This window comes from Lepus europaeus, chromosome 11 (assembly GCF_033115175.1).
Source record: "Lepus europaeus isolate LE1 chromosome 11, mLepTim1.pri, whole genome shotgun sequence".
NCBI classification, from domain to species: Eukaryota; Metazoa; Chordata; class Mammalia; order Lagomorpha; family Leporidae; genus Lepus; species Lepus europaeus.
The window spans coordinates 66,914,800-66,929,277 of record NC_084837.1 but is presented as its reverse complement, the minus strand read 5'-3'; the positions used below and the strand labels follow the sequence as shown (position 1 = coordinate 66,929,277).

Sequence of the window (14,478 nt, the reverse complement as noted above, 5' to 3'; positions counted from 1 at the left end):
GCATGAGTTAGGAAGACTGCAAAACCTTTGTTAGACTGCTTTGCCAGTCATTCCCTATGTTAGATTCCATAAATTAAGAGGCAGTTATATGACATTTGGAGAATGGAAGAAAGGCAGAGTGTTGTTTTTCCCCTACAGCAATGAGCAGATATGTGGGCTTCAACAGATATGAGTATACTTCAGAAAGTTCATGGGAAAAGGAAATTAAAAGATAACTTCAGGCTGGCACTGTGGCCCTGGCCCTTGCAGTCATCTAGGGAGTGAACCAGCAATAGAAGGTCCCTCTGTTTCTGTCTCTCCTGCTCTTTGTCAGTCTGCCTTTCAAATAAAATAATATGATCCTTCTTGGATTATTATATTTTATAATATCATCCTTATTGGATCCTTATTATTTAAAAAAATAATAGTTTGACTTTAACATTTAAAAAAAATTTAAGGGGCCGGAGCTGTGACATAGCAGGTTAAAGCCCTGGCCTGCAGCGCCAGCATCCCATATGGGCACTGGTTCTAGTCCCGGCTGCTCCACTTCTGATCCAGCTCTGTGCTATTGCTTGGGATAGCAGTAGAAGATGGCCCAAGTCCTTGAGTCCTTGCACCCATGTGGGAGACCCGGAAGAAGCTCCTGGCTCCTGGCTTCGGATTGGCACAGCTCCGGCCATTGTGGCCATCTGGGGAGTGAACCAGCAGATGGAAGACCTCTCTCTCTGCCCGTACTTCTCTCTGTAACTCTGTCTTTCAAATAAATAAAATAAATCTTTAGATAAAGAAATTTAAAAGATCAAGTCAGTTTTTGTACAATTTTTAATATATCACTCCCTCTTAAATTGAAATTACATTTGAAATTTACATATTTTTTCATTTTGTCTGATTCCAAATACTAACAATGATATTAGGGGAACATGGCTGCATCTATATTTAACACTGTTCTAACTGCCTTCCTTGGCTCTTGAAAACATTTCGGCCTTGATATTAGGGCTCGCTCTCAAACCTTGTATCCATTTCCTTCATCCAACATGCCCATCCCATCTACCCCTGAGCTAAAGCAGGAACACCTGAGGGAAGAGTCCTTGCCCCACCTATCAGACCCAAAGCCCAACTGCAACAACCAGTGTCCAGGAGGGCTGAAACTTTCTTCTGGCTCTCCTTTAAGACTTTTATCAATACCCGATTGCCCATCTACAGCAGACCCTTCTAAAATTCAAGGGCGATTATGTCTTTCCTCTGCTTAACAACAACAAAGCAGTGGACAGCCTTCAGGAAATCTGACATTTTGTCTTTGGGTACGTTATTTTGAAGAACAAGCCTATGGTTTCAATGTATTCCCATAACAATAAGAACCACCAGCCTCCAGGTAAAAGGCCTGATTCAAGAAGGCCAAGAAATTTATCACAATTTGGCTCCAGCCTCTCTCCATCTACTCTCCTTTTTGTATTTTAAGTCATGGCTATGACTTGTCTTTCCCTATACTATCTATATATTCATGCTTCCTTGTCTTGTTTCTGTCTTTTCTCTTTGCCTAGATTCACATTTCCCCTTTTCTGTCAGAAAAATTACTATGCATGCCTTGGAACTCAAATCAAATGTGGATTCCTGGTGGAATGAATGATCTAAGCCCCAATACACTGTGTATATATTTCTAGCATAGTTGTAATTATTTCCTTCTTCATCAAGTTAACCTTGGATTTAGATGACCTCAGCATAAGACTAGATCTTATTTAAATTGATATCTCCAAGGCATAGCACAGATCATACTAGGGACTACTGATTGTTGGGTCTGGGCCATTGCCTAACATATCAGGGACCCATTTCCCGCTGATGTGCCTGGGAGAGTGGAGTGGTAGATGGCCCACGTGTTTGGAGCCCTACCACCCACATGGGAAACCCAGATGGATCTCCAGGCTCCTGGCTTCAGCTTGGCCCAACCATGGCCATTGTACCCATTTGGTGAGTGAACACCTGACTGACTTTGTAACTGACTTTCAAATAAATAAATCTTCAAAACAAAAAGTCACTTGAGCACTTCAAAAGTAGAATTTCAGCCCAGAGGACAGTCCTTTGAATTAAATATTTAGCATTTTGCAAAGCTTCCTACATTGACCTTATTTTTTCTCATTCCATGATGAAAAATTCATTCTAGTTTGTCGATTCTAGAATAATGTTTGGAAACAACTGATTTTGATCTTTACATTCTTCCTGACTCAGGAATGGGTTTCAAGTATCATGACAAAAATAAAATCCGACAGGCTCTCCCAACAGCTTCTTTTCATGGGTGTGGAGAGAAGTAGCTAGAAATAACAGACCAACTACTGCACATTGAGCAGTCTGGGCTATCACTTGACTTGTGTATTATGTGCCCATCTCCGTTGATAAACTCAGCTAGAAAATTAACTACTTCGGGCAAGAAGTATCTTGCACAGCTTTGCGGCTCCCCATGACTTATAGCACTCGAAGAGCTAAAATATGCTTATTTACAGGGTAGATTGAGGATGGAATTTGAGTCCTGAATATCCAGAGAGTCCCTGTGAAATGGATTCCCATTTAAATGAGTCTTCTGCAGCCTCTGCTCTCCCCATCCACTTCCTGGGGTGCAGCGCCTCCTATTGGGAATCCAGGTCTGCTGCCTCCTCCCTCAATGGTCTCTTAGTGACTCCCAGATCACCATCTTCTCACCCTCAAAACCTCAGCGTCACCTCCACTGAAGAGGCTCGGTGGATTCTGGCAGTCCTTTGTAATAACCTATGTTCTCTCGAGATGAGCAATGAAGGGCTCCATTAGTGCTAGAGCATTGCTTATCAAGCCTTCCTGGGTTGATGAATCACCTGGGGGGAATCTTGTTAAAGAGTCTGATCCAGTAGTTCCAGGCTGTGGGACCACATTCTGAATTTCAAACAAGTTTCCAGATGACATGGAGGCTGCTGGCTGAATCTGCTGCTCCCGTGGCAGCCAGCTGCTGCAGCAATGGCTGGCACTGCTGGGGGCAACAGCGGCAGATCCTTGGTATGCTGGTTATCCAGGAAGCCAATGGGTTATTGTAATATATATGATATATGTGTATATACATTTGCTGGAATGTTGTTTAAAACATTTTTGTTGAAACTTGTTATAACTTGGGCTGGCGCCGTGGCTTAACAGGCTAATCCTCCTCCTTGCGGCGCCAGCACACCAGATTCTAGTCCCGGTTGGGGCACCGGATTCTATCCCAGTTGCCCCTCTTCCAGGCCAGCTCTCTGCTATGGCCCGGGAAGGCAGTGGAGGATGGCCCAAGTCCTTGGGCCCTGCACCCGCATGGGAGACCAGGAGAAGCGCCTGGCTCCTGGCTTCGGATCAGCGAGATGTGCCGGCCGCAGCGGCCATTGAAGGGTGAACCAACGGCAAAAAGGAAGACCTTTCTCTCTGTCTCTCTCTCACTATCCACTCTGCCTGTCAAAAAAAAAAAAGAAAGAAAGAAACTTGTTATAACTTAAAAAACTGAATAATAGCATCTTTTTCTTTGAAGATGATTTTTCTTTTAAAATGTTGTTTATTTTCATTTACTTGAAAGGCAGAGCAAGAGCAAGAGAGATCTTCCATCTGCTGGTTCACTTTCCAAATGCTTGCAATAGCCAGAGCTGGGCCAAGCCGATGTCTGGAAGCTGGAGCTCCATCTGAGTCTCCCACATAGATGGTAGGGCACAAGCATTTGTATCACCCTCTGCTACCTCCCAGGATACATTAGCAGGAAACTGATCAGAAGTAGTGAGGCCAACACTTGAACTGGCACTTAGAGATGGGATGTGGGCATCCCAACCAGTGACTTAACCTGCTGTGTCACAACACCCATCCTAGATATGAATTTTAAAAGGTTGAACATCATTTTAAAATAGACTGTGATGACAAATATTGAGGTGGATTTATTCATAAAGCTTATAAATTAGTCCTGAACAGAATCCTCAAACAAGAATCAGAAACATTTGAGGCAGCTGATTAGAGAAAGTGGAATGCCTACTTTTGAAACATCACTTATTTGGACCCTTAAGTTCCACTGTGTTCACCTTTAAGACGTTGGTTTCTTTGTGTCATATTTCCCCCTACTATTTGATGTAAGGAAAACTTCAGTAGGGCTTCTTAAGTAACAGACACTATTGCTTTATAAATACTAACTCAATCTTCATAACAAGTATGCTTCCTCCCCTGCCCCTTTTACAAATGAGAGAACTGAGACACAGAGACATGATGTTGGTTGCCTGACATTGCCCAGCTAGTAAATGGTTGAGTCAGGATTCAAACCCTAGGCAACCTTCTTGCAGGTTTCATTACTAAGCTGGGCTACCCCTTGACTAGGACAGGCCTAGAGGAAGGCGTCACTACTGCATCTCATGGTCTGTCATATGGAACGGTAAAGAAAAGAAGGGAAAAGATAAAGTCAGTGACTTAGAGACTGGAAACCCTGCAGAAAGTAACAAATCTAACCAAGAAGGGAAGAGCAGGTGTTGAAAGTAGGAGCAGCGAGCCTTTAGACTGGCTGCCTCTTTCCTGGAGCTGAGAGGCCTGAAGACCTCAGACCTCATGCTGGAAGGGGAAAGACCAGCTGCCCAGGGAAGAGCAGCTGCAGCAGGGAAGAGCTGACTGGCTGCTCAGAGCCGGTGTCCCGAGGTGGCAGCGTCTTGCTGAGGTCTTCCCAAGGCAGGGTCTCTAGCTCTCAGCTCTGCTAGCCCAGCTGGCTTTGTCACAGCCCCCAGAGATAAGTAGGCTCTAGGGAAATGAATCATACCGACCAGACTCTTGAGTCTAAACCAAAATACCCACAGTGAAGAGAACAAGTAGCTTGTTCCGAGCAGAGCTCCTTCCTGCAGGAAAGTCTACCAGGCGGTCAAATCATTATCACAGTCTGTTTTGTGGGCCTAGAATCAGAGTAGGGGAAACTGACTGAGTGACCTCAGAAGAGGATGTTAGGAATTGTTGGTGGCTGGAGGTAACCAACTCCAGGACAGCCAGGTACCTGCCAAAAAGAAAAAGGCCTATAGTTGGAAGTGCAGGAGAGCACTCTTGCCCCTTGCCACTCTCCCTGCAACCAAAGGCCTCACAATATGACACTTTCAGTTTAGCTTTCCTTAGCATACCTAGCCTCAGATGTGGATGACTAAGGGGTTATCTCAGAGGGTGGAGATTTGTTTTCTTGGATTTTACCCACACTACTCTTAGAGGGTGGTTGCTTCTGACTTTCTCCTAGGTTCTGGGAGCAGCTCACAGCCCAGAGCACAGAAGCACCTGCACAGAGTAGTGGGGAAATGGCGGTGGGGCCAGCAGGAGAGAGCCAGAGCCATTCATTTATTCCCACCATGACAGCTTACCCAGCCTGCAGGTTAAAAAACTTCAGTGACGTTTCTTGGTGAGGAGTCTAAGGAATAGAAACTGTCACATTCCTATCGATTGGTTTGTGTGTGTGTGACTTTGATCCTCTCTAGGTGTATAACCCTTAAATCAGTCATCTGAAGCTTGTCGAGTTCTCAGGTTCACCTTCGCCCATTCTGTTCTGCTCAGAACACTCTTGGGGTCTAAACTGTTAGGGGATTGGGGGATGGGAATCACAGCCTAGCAGTGTCTCACTTCAGCATGTTCAGGAAGTCTTTGCTGATGGATTTTGTGTGTGTGTGTGTGTGTGTGTAGGGGCACAGCCCCAGTGCAATGTCTATCTCTCCCAGGAATGCTTCCTGACCTGGTTTGCCTCCTCCCCCCCCCCCCCCCCCGTCCCCTGGGAGGAACTGGAGAGGCTTATTTTGCACTCAGTCCTCTCTCATTCCCTCCTTGACAGTGACATGGCTGCCACCAGCTGCCTGAAAGCCAAATCCAATACTCACTTCCAATTTGCCTAATGGCGCATGACAGACCTGCATTTCTTGAGTTTGGGTTTTTTTTTTTTTTTTTTAACTGCACAGAAAACAAACCAACAAAATTGATTTTAAATCTGAGGTAGATTAGAAAAAAAGCCTCCAGGAGAAAATGGCTTGTCATCCACCCAAGAGCTGTGGAGATGGGGCCACAAACCACTTGTTAAGCACTCCTCAATAGTGACTACGGAAACCAGCGCCTGTGGTGTAGTGGTATGTGTCACTTGTCACAGGATCTGAACCAAGAATGGTTCAGTGTTTTGACCAATCTGCACTCTTCAAACCCTGAACCAATGCTTGCACGTTGTTGCGATATATGGCCCCCAAGCATGGACGTTTTAGCCGGTGTGATGCTTATTAGAGGACTCTGTATGATTTGCCCATCGATGGGGTCAGATGAGGAAAAAGTACTACACAGAATCTATCCCAAAACAGAATTATCACATGCTGGAGATGGGGGTTGGCTGGCTCACTGGCAGATGGGTAAATAAAACGTGAAACAATAGCCCATTGTATCCACAGAGCTCTCTGTTCACCCGTGACGACCCCATGGTAACCTCTGCTCCAACCTAACTGAAAGCAGCTCCCACAATCGTAGGAATGTGACTTCCCAAGTTTAAAAAGACGCCCTTGCCGTGCCATTGTTCCCACAATGCCGTGACTCGGATTCGAACCGAGGTTGCTGCGGCCACAACGCAGAGTACTAACCACTATACGATCACGGCGAGCTACCAGGACGCCACAAGGAGCGAGCGAGCGGCCGGGCGTCTTGCCTCTTACGCTGACCCAGCCTCTGTGCTTTTCGTAGCCACCCGCCCTACCGTCCTCACCCTGACTCCGGGGAGGAGTAGGAGAGTCCTGGATCCCCAGCCCAAAAGCTCCGCTTGGCTCTGCGCACCGGCCGCAGAAGGGGGCCGCGAAGTGCTTTGCAAACTAAAGATTCCTATGAGGCCAGGCCGTACTGACGTGAAACCCCGGAGTCGTCGCTCTCACGCTCACAGCGCCGCGGCTGTTGCGCCACCTGAGCGGGCTCTGGCTGGGACTGGAGCCGTCCCTGGAGTTCTACAAGAAGGAATTCTGAGCCACCCCACAATTGCCTTGAGGCGCGGGAAAAGGGAACCCCTTTCGTGAAGCCAGGACGTCTCTCTGCAAGCGGATCCAAGTGCGGACCCAAACCGAGAACTCAGAGGACACTATTGCGCCTGCGCGCACTCACACAGCCGCGATTTGGAGATGGGCGGGAACAAGCAATGACAAGTCGGTGACGCAACAAAGGGGCGGAGCTTGCAACGAAGAAGAGTGCTGCGGAGAGGGCTGAGCTACCGGCCCCCAGTAGCTCGCCGTGATCGTATAGTGGTTAGTACTCTGCGTTGTGGCCGCAGCAACCTCGGTTCGAATCCGAGTCACGGCATTGTGGGAACAATGGCACGGCAAGGGGGCTGTATTTTAGCGTCCTCTTTCGTTTTTATCTTGCGTTTGTAACGTTCTGAAAAATGGAACCCCAACTCCCTTGTGGCCGCTGGGGACGACGTTTATTCAGGCTTTCGCTAAAAAGGATTCCCAAAGGATCTAGGTCTCGGTTTAATCCGGGGCTGGGCGCGTTCTCCGAGAGGCAGCACGGAGCTCTGGCTTCCCTGAAAACCTGTAAAAGACCGCTGTGCGAATTTCCCTAGAAATTCCGCCCAGGAAGCAGACTCCTAATGTTAGGAAGAGAAGGCCTCCCGGAGGAAGCGACCGTTGAAGTAGGTCGTAAAGCAGAGTGGGAATTTGCCCAGCACAGCCAGGATCATTCCGTGTGCAAAGGCTTGAAGGAAGACTTGAGGAGACAGGCTGATCCTAACGTATAGGTGTTCTAAGTCTCCTGTTAGAGTCCGCTTCCCGACTCCCTGCCTGACAGGGAGTGGGCGCTCCCCAGCGACCCGCTGAGCGAATGAATGAGGGGACCGGGGGCCGCCCTGAGGGAGGGCCAAAGGATGAGCAGCAAGAGGCAACGAGTTTCCTGCAGTCTGGGGTGCACGGCCGCTCCAGTGGCTCTGCAGAGGGCCGGCCGGCTGAGCGGGTGGGCGCCCCGGATTCACGCGTCAGACACCACCCGCGCCTCCTCAGGGGAGCAAACAGCCACTAGCAGCCGTGGCCTCGGACCGTGGCCTGCTGGACCACCAGAAGCAGGCCGGTAGGCAGCTGGCTCGGAGGCGGCACAGCCCAGGGAGCAGTTGGGGGGCCTCGCGGCAGAACGAGACCCTGGAGGCAGTGGGTGTCGACAGGAGCGGGGCCAGGCGGGCGAGCTGCGTCCACCCGAGTTCCTTCTACGTAGCCCACCCAGTTATGGGGGCGAACAAGACCCCCGCAAAGAGAATGTTGGATCACTGCTCGGGAAAATGGCTTCATAGAAGCCACAAGGAACGGCCCCTGCAGGCCCTGGCACGCTGGAGGCTTCGCTGGAAGGGTCTCCAGGGCACAAAAGATGGGCGTCCCCCAAGGACAGTCTGAGTTCTGGGCACCTCCGTCCCTGGACGTCCAAGCGGTCTCAAAACTCCTAAGGCCCCAGAAAGCTCGCGGACTATCACCTCCGCCGCCTGCGGCAGGCGCGAATTCGAGCCCAGGAGACCGCAATGCGCCTGCGCGTTCTCAGGCCTCGTCATTTCGTGACGCAGACCCGGCCGGCCTATGCCTATTGAAAGGGACAATCGGAAGGCTGCGTCCTCAGGTCCCCGGTAGCTCGCCGTGATCGTATAGTGGTTAGTACTCTGCGTTGTGGCCGCAGCAACCTCGGTTCGAATCCGAGTCACGGCATTGTGGGAACAATGGCACGGCAAGGGGTTCGCTTTTTTCCTTGGCTTTTTTTGTTGAGACGAACGGCTGTTTACTCGCTTGAAAATTTAGCAGCCTGGAATATCGCCACCCCCTGTGATTTCCGTTTAGTCCTCTGAACACAGCCTTAGATCAAACGGTTGTAATCCTTTCCCTCCCGAAAATCCGATATAAATCATTGTACACGATCAAGACAGCGCCCCCGTGACCTTGTGGGGTTTTTTTCTTTTTCTTGCATTTAAAAAAATTGGGTCGTTCTTTTGTAAAAAAAAGAGAATACATGTACACAGGTGTAGTGAAAAAAAGTAAGAAGTCTTCCGTATATCTTTCTATGACAATCCTTGTGTAAACAAATATTTATGTACGTAATTACATATGTAAATATAGTCCTCTTTGCTTCTTGCATAAAACACAATCTCCTCCTTCCCTCCCCTTCCCCTCTCCTCCCTCCTCAAGTGATGTGATGTTAACACAGCATGAAATGACAGATGGGCAGGAACAGGGCAATCTCTTTTTATGGGGAAGAGTTCACACACCAGAGGGAATTGCCACCCATTTCAAGTCCTGTCCTTTCTCTCCCTGGGGTCTGATTCCTAGCCAGGGAGGTTGGGGGACAATTTGGGCTGGAAAGATAGGGAAAGGCATTCTTTACTGAACCCATGTGAAATGGATGGGAGCCTGGGCCCTGTTAGGAAGAAGCCCTGTTTTGATTTCAGGTTGGGAAAGCAGAGTCGCATCTCGAATTTGCAGTCTGGAAGAGAGGTTTGGCTTGGGCAGCCCATCTGAAGACCCTCCATGCCCATCTCTCCTTCTCGGTCAGGACCCACTATTAGTCTCGGGCCACTAATATTAGAAAATCAATTGGTTGAAGGTTGGACTGAATCTTGTCTGCGTTTCCATAAATATCTGAACAGAGGTTTCTTTACAGAGAAATGTGTGTGTGAAGTGCCCAAGGTTTGCTTTATGGCTGCATATTCCATTGTGTGTGTTTAATGCAAAACAACATTATTTTCATATACAATAGAAATAGTCTATGCTTGCACTAAAAAGAAAAATATGCTCTTCCATTTTTCTAGTAACTTGTCGCCCTCTAGGTATTGCTCACCTGCTTGCTCTTTTTCTCTCTACTTTTTCCTTTCCTTTAAAGAGACATAACCTGGAGAAATATTTCACTTTTCTCTTAAATCTACAGTAAGCGGGGGGGGGGGGAGGGATGCTGAAAGTTGGTGATAAAAGGGACTGACTTGGGGTCCAGTGAAATCCTAAGGCCTTGGTCTTTGAAGATGTGGCCTCATCTAACGGCCCCCAGGCCTCTCCTCTTCCATGCACCGGATCTTCTCATGTTTCCGGAGAAGATAACCATCTAGAGCAAGATCTCTAAAATTTTTAAATATTGATAATGAATTCAATTATTTTTTAAACACCAAGTTGACAAAAAGTATGTAGACCAGACTTGATCCAAATGAAGCTCCGTGTCAACATCTAGAATCTCAAATAACAGAGTGCATATGTGAGTGTACTAGGGTGAAGTTGTCCTCTCAAGATTATGGACAGAGATGGACCCAGACAAGACTGGAGGAGACAAAAGACTAGGACCACTCCTAAAAGAAGACAAAACTCAGGAAGAATGAGGGCTCAGGACATGACCAGGCATCCAAACACAGGCAAACAGAGTGAAGATACTTCACTCAGTACTCAGTGAGAAAACCCAGGGAAAAGTGCCAGGCCTGGTACATACACAACTTTCAAATGTTGAGAGGAAATAAGAATTTGGTCTGAGAGGAAGAAACCAGGAGAGTGTCATTTTAAGAAAAGTGTAGGAGAAGAAGGTTTCAAGGATAGGAGGTCAGCAGACAGGTGGGTCAGAAAAGTCAAGGAGAAAAATGTAACAAAATTATTGAGTTTGACACTTCGAAGTCATTGTTGACTTTAAAGGCTGCCTGTGGGAGTAACTGTATGATGTATATCAAGAATCAAACAAGTTGACATTCTTTTGTCCCAATTATTATATTTTTGGGAGTCTTACCAAAAGAAATAATGCTAACAGAAAAAGTTATCTGCAGAAATATGTTTGTTACAGAGTTGCTTAGAAAGGGGGAGATTGCAAATAGCCTCAATGTTCAGCAAATAAGGCAATGTTGAACTATACCAAAGCAGGTTCATTTGGTGATATATTTAATAGCCATTTTTAAAATGTTAATTTTAGGGTCCGGCGCTGTGGCATAGCGGGTAAAGCCACTGTCTGTAGTGCCGGTATCCCATGTGGGCATAGTTCGAAACTGGGCTGCTCCACTTCCAATCCAGCTCTCTGCTATGGCCTGGGAAAGCAGTAGAAGATGGCCCAAGTCCCTGGGCCCCTGCACCTGCGTGGGAGACTCAGAGACCTGGTTTTGGCCTCACCCAGCCCCAGCCCCAGCCCTAGTCCTAGCTGTTGCGGCCATTTGGAGAGTGATGGAAGATTTCTTTCTACCTCTCCTTCTTTCTGTCACTCTGCCTTTCAAATAAAATCTTAAAAAAAAAAAAAAAATGGCAACACCGAAAGACTTAAGAATGTCTTGTAAAGCTTCCCATTGGACAAATTTGGGACAATTTGAGCATCAAAAAACATAATGAAAGTGGGCATTTGGCAAAGCATCTGCTGGCCATCCCATGTCAGAGTGCCTGGGATCCCAATTCCAGCTTCCTTCCTACTATTGCATACCCTGGGAGGCAGCAAATGATGGCTCAAGTACTTGGATCCCTGCCACCCATATGGGAGAGGGCTGCGGCATTTGGGGAGTGAACCAGGGAATGGAAGATTTCTCTGTGTCTGTCTCTGTCCCTCTGCCTTTCAAATAAAGTAGAGAGATCTGGTGGACTCCAGCTTAAGCAAGTGATCAAATCTAGTGTCATCAGTAAAGGAACAAGTGGGCACACAGGGTGCACACAACATTCTCTATGTAGTGGTCTTTTCAGAAATGTTTAAATTGAACATAGTTATTAAGAAACTATGTAGTGACCGGCGCTGTGGTGTAGCTGGTAAAGCTGCTGCCTGCAGTGCTGGCACCCATATGGGCACCGGTTCAAGTCCCAGCTGCTTCACTTCTGATTCAGCTCTGTGTTATGGCTTGAAAAAGCAGTAGAAGATGGCCCCTGCACCTGCATGGGAGACCTGAAAGAAGCTCCTGGCTTCAGATCGGCCCAGCTCCGGCCATTGCAGCTATTTAGGGAGTGAACCAGCAGATGGAAGACCTCTCTTTCCCTCTCTAATTCTGCCTCTCTGTAACTCTGCCTTTCAAATAAATAAATACATATTTAAAAACTGGAAAAAAGAAAAATGGAAACATTTAATATGAAGTGTACAATAGACAATACTATTAGATATATGTTAAATTTCCTAAGTGTAATAATGATCTTGTGGCCCCATAGAATTCTTTGTTCTTGGGAATGCTTGCTATAGTATTTTTAGCTAAAGTATGATGAAATTTCTCCTTGCATCAAATGGTAAAGCAAAAACCAACCAACCAAACAAAACAAAAAACAGTGAATCTAGGTGAAAGGCATACAGGTTTCGACTTTACTTTCTTTGAATTTTTCTGTAGGTTTAAGATTTTTCCCAAAGAAAGTGAGAAAATAATTCCTATCTAACAAAAACAGAAAATATCATATAATGTTACATTTAAAATAAAGACATAAAAATTGTGTATATAGTACAACAAAAGCTATATAAAACTGAGAGAACCTATCTGCGTTCATTTTGACGTTTGTGGAGCCAACACCATGCGACAGGCTCTGCACTAAATGATGGGGTACTCCTGCTTCCACACAGGATCCTGATTGTGTGGTGAAAGGCTCAAGGTGTAAGAATGTGGATCTGGTCACTCCTTCCAGATCTCAAAGGAGGCTTGCTGTGAAGGCCTCCCCTCTGCATCTTTGATTCTCTTCAAACTGCCCCACCCCCGCGAAGTATTCAACACTGCTTGCTTTCAGCTCACACCCTAGTGGGGAGGGAAAGGACAGGAACAGATACAAGTTGAGCATCCCTAATCCCAGAATCTGAAATCCAAGCCATTCTGATAAGGGGTACTCAACCTACAATGTAAAACAAGGATAAGTGCATGGTGCACACAAATATTACACCTTTTAAAATGATCATGTAAACCCTCCCTTTAGGACATCCTCTTTCCTGTCTAACTTTTATCCCTACTTTTCCCCACTGTCAATACTCCCCTTGTTTAAGACATGCTGGTTCCCGCCTCTGTGTCTTTGCTGAGCTCCTGCTAACCTGGCTCAGAATGACCTTTTACCCGTTTGCTTCATCTACCTGGCTCAGGTCTACCTCCTGCAAGAAGCCTGCAGATTTCCGGTCATTAATTCCATTCCTCTGAGCTGTCAGCAGCTGAACTCCACACTTCTTAAACATGTGGCCTTGTGTGACACCTTCCATTGTAAGCATTTCAGTTTTCAAAGCGTGTTCATTTGCATCACCTCTCTTAAACCTCACAAAACAGCAACCATTTATTTTCCTTTCTAGGAAAGGATCAGTGGCATTGAGTACCTTGCCCAAATATGCAGCCAAAGCCCTGTTAGTCTCCTGCTCAGGGACATTTCCATGCCCTCACACCTGGTGACGGTGGGGACCCTCTGTGGAACACCTGGACCATTCTGTGTCCAGCTTCTATGTCCAGCTATGCATTAGTCAATTTTTAAAAGTGCACATGTAAGAAATATGCATGTTATTTTCTTTATTATACTTTATCACATTTCACAAAGCCAATCACAGTGTCATCAGGATCTCCTACAGTCCTGCTACTCAAGCTGGGGGCAGGAGGGAGGGGCAGGGCAGGGCAGGCCTCCACTATCACCTGGGAGTCCGTCAGAACTACAGTCTGGAGCTGCATCCCAGAATCAGAACCTGCAATTTAGTAAGATTCCCAGGAAGTTCAGGTTAAAGTCTGAGAAGCACTTGTCCTATACCTTACACTCCTTAGGATTCGCACCAAATGGAAACTTGACCAACACTCTTGAGACCTGGGACCCTAGAAATACTAGGAGATTCTGTGTTGCCATCACACCTTTCTCTACACCCTAGCTTTGAACGCCCTTCCCTTAGGGGCCTCTGTTTCTTTGCTATCTCAAAAGCAGTTATGAGCTTGGGAGCAGGGATGCGCTTGAGTCAGGGTCGCGAGTGGGTGATGGTGAGGTGAGGGGGCTGTCTTCTCAGCAGGGCTGTATTTCTGGTAAGCAATCAGCGGTATTTCTGAGACAACAATGCCTAGCACTTGAGCATTGGGAGAACATGGGGTTTGTGATAGACAACATTGGAACTGTTTCCAGACTTGATTTATTGACTTGTCTGTTTCCATTCTGTCACTAATCTGACTGACAATGAAACCCCGGCCTGTGGCTCGAAGGGATCTCTGCGGGTGTGCAGGGCCGCGTGGGCGGGCTTGGGGCAGGTGCACCCGTGGGTGCGGGGTGTTTGTGCGAGGGCTGTTCGCGTGTGCAAACGACACGGGAGAGGTGGGGATCTCTAGGGAGTTGCTTGTCTGTGACTGGAGATGTTTGCCTGCATCGGGAAGCAATAGATCGGGTGTGTGCGGTGCGCGCAGTTGGGTGGGAGGAGCTAGGCGGCAGCACGGGCAGGGGGGTGCTCCTCCTGACCCATTTTAGGGAATAGCCCCTACGCTGGCCTTCCCTAGATTTTCTTCCTGGAAATACCCTTCCCGGTTGTGAGACCTGGGGGAGGGGAGGGGTGGGGGCGGGAGGCGCCAGGTGGACCAGAGCCCAGGCATCTGGGGACTTCCTTCCCCGCGCCTCG

General features: G+C 47.4%; 3 non-coding genes across 3 annotated transcripts; 2 read left to right on the top strand and 1 right to left on the bottom strand.

Annotated features, from left to right (window-relative positions):
• Nucleotides 1-6,520: 6,520 nt before the first annotated feature.
• TRNAH-GUG (transfer RNA histidin (anticodon GUG)) lies at nucleotides 6,521-6,592 on the bottom strand. The gene has a single exon. It is a non-coding gene; the product is annotated as a tRNA-His (tRNA).
• Nucleotides 6,593-7,206: 614 nt separating this feature from the next.
• On the top strand, nucleotides 7,207-7,278 carry TRNAH-GUG (transfer RNA histidin (anticodon GUG)). Its single transcript has one exon. It is a non-coding gene; the product is annotated as a tRNA-His (tRNA).
• A 1,310-nt stretch (nucleotides 7,279-8,588) lies between these two features.
• TRNAH-GUG (transfer RNA histidin (anticodon GUG)) lies at nucleotides 8,589-8,660 on the top strand. The gene has a single exon. It is a non-coding gene; the product is annotated as a tRNA-His (tRNA).
• The last annotated feature ends 5,818 nt before the right edge of the window (nucleotides 8,661-14,478 follow it).